Source organism: Ochotona princeps, chromosome X (genome assembly GCF_030435755.1).
Source record: "Ochotona princeps isolate mOchPri1 chromosome X, mOchPri1.hap1, whole genome shotgun sequence".
NCBI lineage: Eukaryota > Metazoa > Chordata > Mammalia > Lagomorpha > Ochotonidae > Ochotona > Ochotona princeps.
In genome coordinates, this window is record NC_080865.1 from 12,681,574 (window position 1) to 12,694,165 (window position 12,592).

Here is a 12,592-nt window from a genome sequence, read left to right on the forward strand (position 1 = left end):
TTAGGTCTGGGTGCCACACGGACCTATTTTGACCCGTACGATGACACAGTCAGTATTATTTTCCTGCGGGACCAGTGCAATCTCGGACCACAGCAAGTTCTCGCAAGATCAGCACATGCGCAGTTCACTGTTGTCCCCTGCAGTCCCAAAGCTATTGCCACAGTGTCCAAAATGGCGCCTGCCGTACAACCACTAAGGTTCTTGATTTGCTGGCCGTCAGATCCGAGGGCTGTCCCAGACCTGCCCTGAGTGGAACCCGTAGAATGCCACGTCGTTGCCGTTCACCCAGACAGAAATGAGCTCACTCCCAGCTCAGCGCATGCTAAGTCCTCTCCCTCACCCTTTCCTCCTTACGCAAAATGGCGCCCAATTCAGCTCTAGGGGGCTGACTGGGCAATGAAATCCACTCTGTTCTCGCACTGCCCGTCTGAGATCTGCTGCTCTGTCTCTGCTCCTGGTCAAATCAAACAGACCAGCAGAACGGACAGTTCTTTGTCTGGGTTCACCACCCGAGCTCCCAGTGAAAGTCTCTTCCCACCTGGTTGCTGGTGGAGTTCCGGCTGCTGTGGAGTTCAGATTGCCGTGCTGGATTATCAGTCTCTGCAACACCACACCGTTGTGTCCGCTGCTTTCCTGTGTCTGTCAGTCTCCAGGTACCCTCTGCTGTTGTTCTGTCCTTTCCTATTTCCTGGAATAAGTCCTCTCTGCTTCATCCTGGTTAAATGTTTTTCTGTCTGTATAAACGTGTCCTTAGCCTATTCCGCCATCTTGATTCTCCAGAATTAATTCTCAAAGAGTTTAAATAAGATAAGAACTAGAGGACCAACGTGATAACTGAACAGGCTATAAGGACTGGCATTCCATTTGGGTGACAATTCATGTCCTGGCTGCTCCACTTCAAATGCAGCTTCCCTGCTAATGGCCTGGGAAAAGCAGTGCAGGAGGGCACAAAACTTTGGGAATCCTGCACTCACGTGGGAGACCTGGAAGAAGCTCCTGGCTCCTGGCTTCTTGATCAGTTCAGCTGTGGCCATTTGGGCAGTGAGCCAGTGTATTGAAGATCTTTCTCTGTCTCTCCTTCTCTGTGTAAGTCTTCCATAAGAACTAGAACACTTCTTTCTGACTTTTGGTCTAAGGTGTAATCTACGTTTTGTAGGACTGTATGTCCTAAGTCAGTCATCATAATAATGCTTTCGTGACCAAGGATAGTTTGATGTAATACTTTGTTTTAGGGATTAGTGTTTCTGCGCTATACACATATACACATAATACATATAAAGACTCTACCTATTCTAAATTTATCTTTCTATGATAATGTTTATTCAATAAAGTGTAACAATAGTGGGTAAAATAAACTGCTTACGCTTGACAATTTTCTCACCAACAAATTAAATTGACACAGCACTCAATTTTCTCCTTATATATAAAGTACATTTTACGCTTCAGAGGAATTGAAGCTCTTTGGCTTTTTTTAAAGATTTATTTTTATTTAAAACAGATGTACAGGAGAAGGAGAGAGAGAGAGCGAGAGTGAGAGAGAGAGAGCTCCCATCCACTGATTTAAGTCTCCAAATTGTCACAGTAGCCAGAGCTGAATCAATCTGAAGCCAGCAGTCAGGAGCTTTTTCCCAGTCTTCTATGTGAGTGCAGGGGCCCAAGGATTTGACCCATTCTCTACTGATTTCTCAGACCATAAGTAGGGAGCTAGATCAGAAATGAAGCAACCAGAATATGACCCAGCATCTATATGGGATGCCAGCACCACAGGTGGAGAGTTAGCCTATTATGCCATGGCAGTAGGCCCCCAAAACTCTTAGCTTTAAAGCTGTGATACTGAATCTAAAGTGCTTTTTCCTCCTAATCATACATATTTTTTGTTCAAATGCCTCACAAAGATCATTTTCCATTACTTAAATATCAGTCATTATATATATTCTCCATATTTGGATGATAGTATATACCATTAGACAACATGTATTGTCAAAATATTAGTAATACTGTGACTCCTATCTGCCCAGACATGCAAATGAAAAGAGAGATCATTAATGGCCTTAGCAGTTTTTCCCATGGCCGTTTCTGATTGCATTCTGTCATCCCTGTCTCTAGATAAACCCCAAATCCTGATTTTATCAGCCTGTTCAGGGTGTCATAACAGTACTGTAAACTAGTTGACTTAAACAAAGGAAATCTGTTGTCACATGTAGAGGCTGAGAATTCAAATATTAAGATTTATCAGCAGCTTTGGTTTCTCTAAGAGCTTTTCTCCCTGGCTTTCAGACAGCTGCTGTATTGTGTGCTCATCTCTGTGCATGCTTATTAAGTGTATTTGCCTTCATCTTCATCTCCTCTTTCTACAAGGACACCAGTTGTGTTGGATTGGAGCCCACTCTAGTTGCCCCATTTTAACTTGCCTCCAAATATGGTCACTTTCTGAGGTACTAGCACCTAAGGGTTCACACTTAAATGTTGGAAGAGAAAAAACAATTCATCCCATAACACTGATTTTTGTGTCATTTATCTAGTGTTATATATTTATATATATATATTCATACTTATATATATGCATATATATATAAAATCTGGCTCACCTATTTGTATATGATCTGACATGACAATTTTGTGAAATTCTGAACTTGTTTTCAATGGAACAGACATCGTATTCCACTGGGACTTGCTTCTGTTATTCTTAATTCTGTTTTTGAGATGTTACTTATTTCAACTTCATTTTAACATTTTATTACAGAAGTATACTACATTTTATTTATCAATTAAACTGTTAGTATTTTTCTAAAAGATTGATTTATTCTACTTGAAAGAGTTGCAGAGAGAGAAAGTGGGACTGGCAGACAGAGATGTCTTCTATTTACTATTTCACTCCTCAGATGGTCACAATGGCCACAGTTGGTTTGATCCCAAGCTAGGAGCCAGAAGCTTCTTCAGGGTCTCCTATGTGGGTGCAGGGCCAAAGGACTCTGGACCTGCTCCACTGCTTTTCCAAACAATTAGCAGGGAGCTGAATCAGAAGAGGTGCAGCTGGGATTCGAACCTGCATCCACATGGGATGGTGGGACAGCAGCAGGGGATTAGCCTGCTATACTACCATTCTGGCTCCTATTGACATTTGATTGTTTCTATTCTTTTAAAAATTTTTGCTGTAATTTTGGGGTTAGAGAAGGGAAGACAGCAATTCATACACACACACACATACGCACACAAAAAGAGAGAGAGAAAGAGACAGAATGAGAGAGAATGAGAATCTTTTTTTTTTAAAGATTTATTTATTTTTATTACAAAGTCAGATATACAGAGAGGAGGAGAGACAGAGAGGAAGATCTTCCGTCCGATGATTCACTCCCCAAGTGAGCCGCAACGGGTCGGTGCTGCGCCGATTCGAAGCCGGGAACCAGGAACCCCTTCCAGGTCTCCCACGCGGGTGCAGTGTCCCAAAGCATTGGGCCGTCCTCAACTGCTTTCCCAGGCCACAAGCAGGGAGCTGGATGGGAAGTGGAGCTGCCGGGATTAGAACCGGTGCCCATATGGGATCCTGGTGCGTTCAAGGCGAGGACTTTAGCCACTAGGCCACACTGCCGGGCCCGAATGAGAATCTTCAATCTGTTGATTTACCCAGATGCCCACAACAGCCAGGAACCCATAATTCAATTTGATAGGCCCAAGTATTTGTCAGGGACTCAAGTACTTTGGCCATCATTTGGTGCTTCTAGTGTGTATGCATTAGAAGGAAACTTGTACCAAGCCAAGTAGGTACTCCTGTGCAGTGTTCCATATTATGAATACTTCTGTTTTTTTTTCAAAGATTTAATTATTTTTGTTGCAAAGTTAGATATAAAGGGAGGAGGAGATATAGAGAGAAAGATCTTCCATCCTATGGTTTACTCCCCAAGTGACCTCAATGACCGGTGCTGTGCCTATCTGAAGCCAGGAGCCAGGAACTTCCTCCAGGTCCCCCATATGTGTGCAAGGTCCCAAGGCTTTGGGCAGTCCTCAACTGCTTTCCCAGGCCACAAGCAGGGAGCTGAATGGGAAGTGGAGTTGCCGGGATTAGAACCGGTGCCCACATGGGTCCTGGCACGATCAAGGTGAAGACTTTAGCCACTAGGCCACTGCGCCAGGCCCTATGAATACTTTAACACATGTTCTCATATGTGCTGCCTAGTTTGAATTTACAAGAATTTATCCAAGGTATTTCAGTATTTATGTTTTTTATTTGTTTGTTTGTTTACTTTATCTACTGAATGGCAGTCACTTCCTGTTGTTTCACAATAGAAATTCTCCTTTATCAAAACTCTGGTTTTCAGCTGGGCACATGCTCACATAGACCAGACACTGTTTTCAGCCTACTTGATGAAATGGAAACATGAATGTTGAGTGGGACTTACTGCTGTGAGGTTATTCCTTTCCCTGACTGTTACCTGGAATGTAAGTTTGATGGCTAACATCTAGCAGTCATTTTAACCTTCTGGGATGGAAGCCATATGCTACGTTGTCACAGCAGGTGAGAGTATTCAGGTGAGAGTATGCTGTGGACTTTTGCTTTGTTTCATATGACAGAATACATCCTTGTGTATTTAAACCATCACTTTTCGCTTTATGCACCTGCAGCCAAAGCCAGTTCCTAACTGAACTAATTTTCGAATTTATTTTGGTAATCTACATCTGATATTTGAACATATAGCAGTTACTTTGACTTTTCAGTTTACCTCTGCTGCTTGAAAATTCCTCATTATCTCCTAGAAAAAAATTTTATTTTAGAATGCCAGTTGCTCCCCCAAGGAATGCTAGATCCTTGATAGGCTAACTCGATAATCCCAAAGAAACCATAGTGGCGATTCTCTATCTATTAAGAAGGATCTCTTTTGAACAAGTCTTTTCATGCGAACAGCAATTAAAGATGGTAATATGATTATTATCTGAGAAGCTGTAATTAATTTTACTCTGCATGTTTCCTGTCTACCTATAGCATTGTCTATTACCACCCCACATTCTCCTCAGAATTAACTACTATCATTAATTTTTAAAATCATTTTATGGCTCTGAAAATTTGCCTCTTAAGCAATACATTATTAGATTTTCTTGTTTTTGAGACTATAAAACTGTAGCTTTCTGTATTTTATCTTTTGAGCTCTGCTTTATTCTCTCAAAATTAGGTTTCTGAGATTCATATATGATTTAATGAGTTGCTAAAAGCATGATTTAAGATATAATTAGCTGTCATAATAGGTAAAACTTCAAATCTCAATGTTGCAACTCAATAGAAGTTCATTTCTCTCCCTTAAAGATTAAAAATGCATGTGCTATCGCTTCTCGGCCTTTTGGCTAAGATCAAGCATAAAAATGCATGTACTATAATCATGGAGAGCTCTCATTTGATGATTTAGAAACTTAGAATTCTTCCATCTTGTTCTCTGCTATTGTCAATATTGAGCTTCCTACATGGCCAACCATTTCTCCCCCCAAACTGCATAATGAAGAACATGGAAGATACATGTAGAATGTTTCTTTGGGTCTAAAAATGGCACACATCATTTACACTCATGTTCTATTTTCATGAGCTCAGTCACATGGTATGGCAGCCTTGGAGGTTTGCTTTTCAGATCTCCCTCTGGCAGAGAAACTGTTGGAAGGAATGCAGAAAGCTGACAACACAACTCACATCTGTAGGATCTGTCACAATATTCAACCTTAAGCCAAGCTTTTTCCAATATATTCTTAGCCAGAGACTCTGCAAAGAATGTATAGCAGGGTGTTGGCATTTCTGGCCCAGTGTAGAATTCATTGTAATGGCAATCTTTGTGCTTGAATTTCACATTTAGATGCCAGAACTTTCTCAGAGCTACACTTTAGTCTGAAGTTTTCCCTAATTATTCTTCCTCTTAGTCCCTTACTCCTTTCACTGAGGTCACATCAGCATTTTGGTATTAATATTTCCTCTGCCCTTTGTTGTTCACTGCACACACACACACACACACACACACACACACAGACACCAAAAAAACAAAAACCAAACCAAAACAAAAACCCAAAAAAACAAAAAACAAACTAAAAAATACCCCCTATGCTTGTTTCATGCTTCTGTTGGCTTCCCAGAGGATCTAAGTGGTCACATGCACACACAGTCATCTACAAATATGGGGGAGGCTAGAAAATATTATTTGATTATATGCTCTGGAAGAAGAGGAGCCGTCAGTCAGTATCTGCTATAATTGAGTTCGTTCAATCATGTGGTAGTACTTTTGTGAATTTATCACAATCTATTTTATTCATCTTCTTGTCAGTGGGCGTTTTAGTTTCTGTTTCATAAGCATTGCTTCTATGAATAATCTTGTATGTATTTTGGAACATATTTGTGAGTTTCTCATATTTGTGTATCCTTACATCTGTGAACACTAAAATATAAATGTATATATTCAACTTTCTTGAATAAATTGCCCAGTGATATTTGAAAGATGTTGGATCAATGTATAGCAGCAATGTGTAAGAAGTCCCTTTGATCCACATCCTTGCCTTTTTTTGTTACACATTTTGCTTTCTGCCATTATGATGAAATATAATGATCTTAAACACTACTTTTCATTTGTCCTCCTCTCGTCTAGGATATAGCAAAAAGAATGTTCTAGGTATGAAGTCTTGATAGAGGCAGCACCCCTTCCTTTTATCGCATATCATTTTTCCACTCATACCCTTCTGTCTTTATTTTCCCTCATTGCCATCCTTCACTGTCTTTTGTTTCCACATCAAGAATTCTTCATTTTTTCATATTTGAATATCCTTTTAATACTCTCAACTTCTTGCCTTATTAAAAAAGATCCCATTTGACATTTTCTTTTGATTAATTTCAGAACCGTCTTACTTAAAATTGAAACCATACTAAACAAACAGCAGAAACTAGAGTGGGGAGCCATGAATTTGCATGTTATATGCCACACAGCAAAATTACATGGTTCTCCTTTTCCTGCTCACAGCTGAGTGAATACACACAAATATAAATATGCATGTAAACACATCACACATGTGTTATCAGGGCTGCCACTCTACTTGTGACAGTCATATACTTCAGTGAACTATGAGAGAAGCAGCTGACCTATCCCTAGGACAGCGACACAAGAGAGAATCCTCAGTAGTTTGGCTTATGAGAGCCACTACCTGTTCATCTACTCCAAAGGCAGCAAATGAGCAGCTATTACAGCTAAGCAAGGAGAGGCAAGTGATCCTATATTGGTCCATTTTATAATGGCTTATTGGACTTCCCTTAAGTCTCTTTACACCTTCTTGCTATGACGATGGAAGGGTAGGCAATTATACAATTATAAGAGTGTATGCTCTACTTCAGTTTAACCCTCAGACCCTGAGTGTTCTCTGCATGGAAGCTGATAAAGATAGAATTTATCCTTCCTTCTGGAGAATTGGAAAGTGTTGGACTGAAAGTGACACTGACTTTGTAAACTGAATAGGACTGAATCATGAAGACTTGAACAAAACTGTTCTAATCATTGCAAGTGACAGGAAAGGCATGAAACTAAGATATAGTCATGAGCTATACAATGGCATTTTAGTCAAGGATGAACTGCATGTGCAAGGGTCTAAAAGATTATGTTGCCTCGTGACATTGCAGCCTTTTTAGTTTGTTTAACTATATTCTCTGGTATTCACACAATGATGAATTCATTCAATGACCTATTTCTCAAAACATTTCCCTATCATTAAGTGACACATGACTGTATTATTAAACTCTTCACTAAGAAATGGGAGATTGAGCACAGTTGGAAACAATAATTGAAAAACATGAAACTATTTTGTTTCTTTCTCGATGATTTGAGACTCCTCACTGAACACTACCAATGCTTTCTGTGATTTTAGCGTGTCCTTCCTGTGCTAACCTACCAAAGTTTACCCCTGGATTTATCAGAGGATCTAAATTTGTTCAAACATAAAAATTCTTTCAATCAATACTTACTGAGCACCTTCTGTATGCAAAACACTATGCTAGACAGTGGAGCTACATTATGATGGTTAACAGATCATTTCTCTGATAGCCTATGGTTCTGTTATTATGTTTATGAAACACAGAATTAAATGAAAAAGAAATTTGTGCAGATGATCGTCATAACTTAGAAGCCAGCTCTGACTGTGAGAAGGGTGAAGAGTTGGAAAGTTTTACCATTGGTTCTAGTGGGAGAGCGGGTGTCCTGTTTTTTTTTTTTTTGTTTGTTTGTTTTTAATGTTATTGGAGAACAGGAATGAGATATGTGCATGTGACCATTTGTGTGCTGTGTATTTGTGTAGAGTCAAGAAAGGTAAGGTGTGAGAACCAAGGCACCAGTGGGAGAATACCACCTCATGAGCTCAGTCAAGGACATGAGCAAATTGAAAGGAAATGAAAGAGAAGAGGGTTAAAAAAGGTGCTGGGAAACCAAAGCCCAGCTGAGAAATACAAATGTTTCTCTAACCACAATTGCAGCACCCAGTTCTAGAAGATTCTGCAGTTAAAGAGTTAAGAGATATCCATTTAAGTCCTTCAGATTTCAGGGCTCCTCACTCCTTTTGCCCATTCTTAAAATAGTTGATGTGAAAATCTGAAAATCTGAGAGTAGCACTTCTTGCTAATACAGAATCAGGAAACACAAAGGGCTCAGAAGCTAAGAAAGAAGCTGATTGTGTTTTGCATTTTAGAGCAAAATGGAATAAACTCAGACATTTGAAGTCATTTTGTCTTTTAGGAAATGAGAGATAAACATATTTAGGAAAAGTGACTCTGTTGGTGCTAAAGAAGTTTTGTAAGAAAATAGTGCTTTGCAGATACCCAGTTCATCTGTGAAACTGCTGTGAAACCTAGCAAAGTGCTAGGTTTGCTATAGCTTGGGCTCTATTCCTGGAACCAAGAAAAGAGGGATAAATTCCATTCAGATTTATTTTTCAAGATTTACCTATTATTTTTATTAGAAAGTGAGATGCAGAGAGGAGGGGAGACAGAAAGGAAGATCTTCTGTCTGCTAATTCACTCCCCAGTTGAGCCTGGAGCCTCTTCTGGGTCTCTCGTGTGGGTGCAGGATCCCACCCAAGGTTTTAGGCCATTTTCTACTGCCTTTCCAGGCTACAAGCAGGGAACTGAATGGGAAGCGAGGTGGACGGGATTAGAAGCAGCGCCCATATGGGATTCTGGCACATGCAAGGCAGGGCCTTTAACCACTAGGCTACCACTCCGGACCCCATTCAGATATGTTGAAGAGCATCTTATTTTTAAAAATGTAATAGGTTTATAATATAATAGTAGTTACATTTAGTGAATAGTCCAAATTCACTTTAATGAAATAAAGTAGCAAATCCCAGCATATGGGCCTGCTGGTTAACTCAAAGGAAAAAAAAAAAAAACAGGAAAAAAACAAATACCAGGCTTTCCTGTCTAAATTATGTAATACCTCTCCTGTATCTTAACTCAGATTGTCATAACAGAATACAGTAGACTGGGGTTAAACAACAGAAATTTGTTTTTCCCTGGTTCTGAGATCACAGTTCAAGTATGGTCAAGTCCTGGTGAGAGCTTTCCTCCTGGCTGATAGATGGCTGCCATCCCATTCACATAGCCTCTTATTTGTGTGCTTCCTGAGAGTGAGCAAGGTCTATGGTGTCCCTTGCTTCTTAAAACTTCAGAACATTTTCATCTAATTAAAAGGCAGAGCAATAGAGAGAATTTACTTCCCAAATACCTGTAGGAGTTGGAGCTGGATGAGGCTGAAACCAGGAGCCTAAAACTCAATATGGGTCTCCCATGTGGGTGAGTGGCAGGGGCTCAAGCATTTGAACTGCTTCTGCTGCTTCCAGGGGACATTAGCAGTAAGCTGGATCAGAAGCATGGTGTTTAGGAATCAAAATGACACTATGGTGTGAAATGGAGCTCTCCCAAAAGGAGCTTAACTGGCTGAGCTGACACCATCTACTCTCTGGAATCTCTTTTTAAAAGGGCACTGCCATGGCCCCACTGTTGTGATTTATTTAATTCCAATTTTATCCCAAAGAACCTATCATCAAATATCATCATGTTAGGATCAGAGCTTTAACCTATGCATTCTGCAGGGACACAATTGAATCCATGGCAGAACTTTTTTTCCTTCTGATCGTTCTTTTCTACAGTTAAACTGATGAATGGAGCTTGCCAGTTACTTCTTAGTAATGCCGCAAGAAGCTACTCATACTCAGGATGTAGTATCAGGAACTATATTCTTTTTTAGCCTGTTAATTCAGTATGATTACAAACTTGTTACCTACTTTGCTTTCGTGCCCACTATCACAAGAAATAAGGGGAAAAAAAGCCTCTGGCATCCAGAATTAATCTGACATTCACAGCTAGACCTAAGCATTATTTATAACTTTGTCTGATGCTTAAGGCCAGGCTAGCTTGTTCTTCTGTTGTACATGAACTGTCTCAAGGAATACTAATCACAAATAAAGTTGCTGAAACCATGATGAGGCAAAACAAGACCAACTCATAGTTTTACCGAAACACAAAATTGAGGTTAATGTGCCATCCACAAAACACCCTGTTACGGAATTTGCCTTATTTTCTTTTATTTTTGAAATGTATTTATTTTGATTGGAAAGGCCCATTTACAAAGAGAAGGAGAAACTGAGGGAAAGATCTTCCATGTGCTAGTTCACTCCCCAAATGGCCACAATGGCTAGAACTGAGCCAATCTGAAGACAGAAGCTTTTCTGGCTCTCCCAAGTGGGTGTAGGGTCTCAAAGATTTTTGCCATCCTCTGCTGTTTTCCCAGGCTATAAGCAGAAAGCTGGATAAGAAGTGGAGCAGCTAGGACTAGAACTAGCGCCTTATGGGATGATGGCGTTTACAGGTGAAGCATTAGTCAGTTGAGCCATCACACTGGCCCCCCCTTGCCCTACTCTTTTTTAGTTATCCAATGTAGAGTGGACTTTCACTTCCATTCTATAAGTGCTTTCTGATGCACTCTTGCTAACAGATATTATGGTTCCCCATTGTATATATTCTCTCTCACTGAGTAATGAAACCAGCTTGTTTGACTATATGTATGTTTCTGGTGGTCTTGGGCTGAAAGGCAATTTATATGTTGGTATTCATGGGCTCAGATTAGAAAACTGGACAGAAGCCTGTCTTCAGTTGATTTCAGATTATATATTGACAAATGTTGTTCTTACAATGCCTTCTCCATGTGGGTCTGTCTTCACTATAGATCATTTTTGATGTATTCAGTTAAATTGCCTGGTTCTGGGCATGGAGCAGTAGCCTGGTGACTAAAGTCCTTGTCTTGCATGTGCATGGATTCCATATGGGTGCCAGTCCGTGCCTCAGCTGCTCTACCTCCCATTCAGCTCCCTGTTTGTGATCTGGGAAAGCATTAGAGAGTGGTCCAAAATTCTTGCGACCCTGCACCTATGTGGGAGACTCAGAAGGGGTTCCTGGCTCCTGGTTTCGGATCAGCTCAGCTTCAGCTGTTGCAGCTACTTGAGGAGTGAACCAGCAGATGGAAGATCTTTGTCTCTATTTCTCTCTGTAAATCTGACTTTCCAATAAAAAGAAATAATTTTTTAAAAATTGCATCGTTCTGTCTATTCATGTGGGGGCAGGACAGTCTTGTGAACCTTCCAGAGTTCCTTGACTGATGTCCATTTCATCAAGAACTGACTCTTGTGATGGAGGGTTACTATGGTCATTACCTAAATTTCAGGCCTTGTTGAGGACTGTGCCTCCTGAGTTGTACAGTGTTTATGGTTATTTATTTTCATCCTTAGAGTTAAACTGTTTTGCTTACAAAGATTGTTCATACCCCATATTATTTTCCCCAATTCGTATTGGAATCATGTCAAGTCCAGAGATGTATTTGTTCCATCAGCCAAGCAAATTTCAGTTGGATTCCTGACGTGGATTAGGGTATCATGTTAGGTACATTTAGATGCACAGATAAAATTATGAAACAATCTTTGTCTCCAAGAAGTTCTCTGTTAGGAAAGATAAATACGATCACATTAGGGTGTTAAAAAAAAGTGCTACAATATAGGAAAAAAGTGTAGATAATTTCAGCCCAACTTAAAGGAGAATTGGACCAAATATTTGCTTGCTATGTTGGAATTTCTTAAATGGGAAATTATAGTTACATCTGCTTATTTCTCTTACTGTTGCAATAAACTGAATATTACCAAAATTTAGAATTTAATTGATTTCTACAATATGTAAGAAGCTTCAGATAATGGATTTGTTGGCTTCTCATAATCTCCAAATCTATTTTAATTTAATATGTACTGTAATCTAGTGATTCCCTGAAGCTTACTGATTTCTCAGTATTTTTCTTAGTAAGAATTTAGGATTTAAAAAAAATTAAAACACTGCATTAAGGACAAAGTATATAGTTGCTAAATTTGATTTTACCAAGCTAGAATAGTATGACATAATGTTAAAGAATGAGGATTTTATTGTTACACTGCCTTAAATTGACTTTAGACTCTAGTGTTTACTATCCATTGTGAACTGATAAATAATTTAATGTGCTTCTGCCTCATCTATAAGATAGGAATTGTAAGAGCATTTGTTTCCTAAGGAATAAGT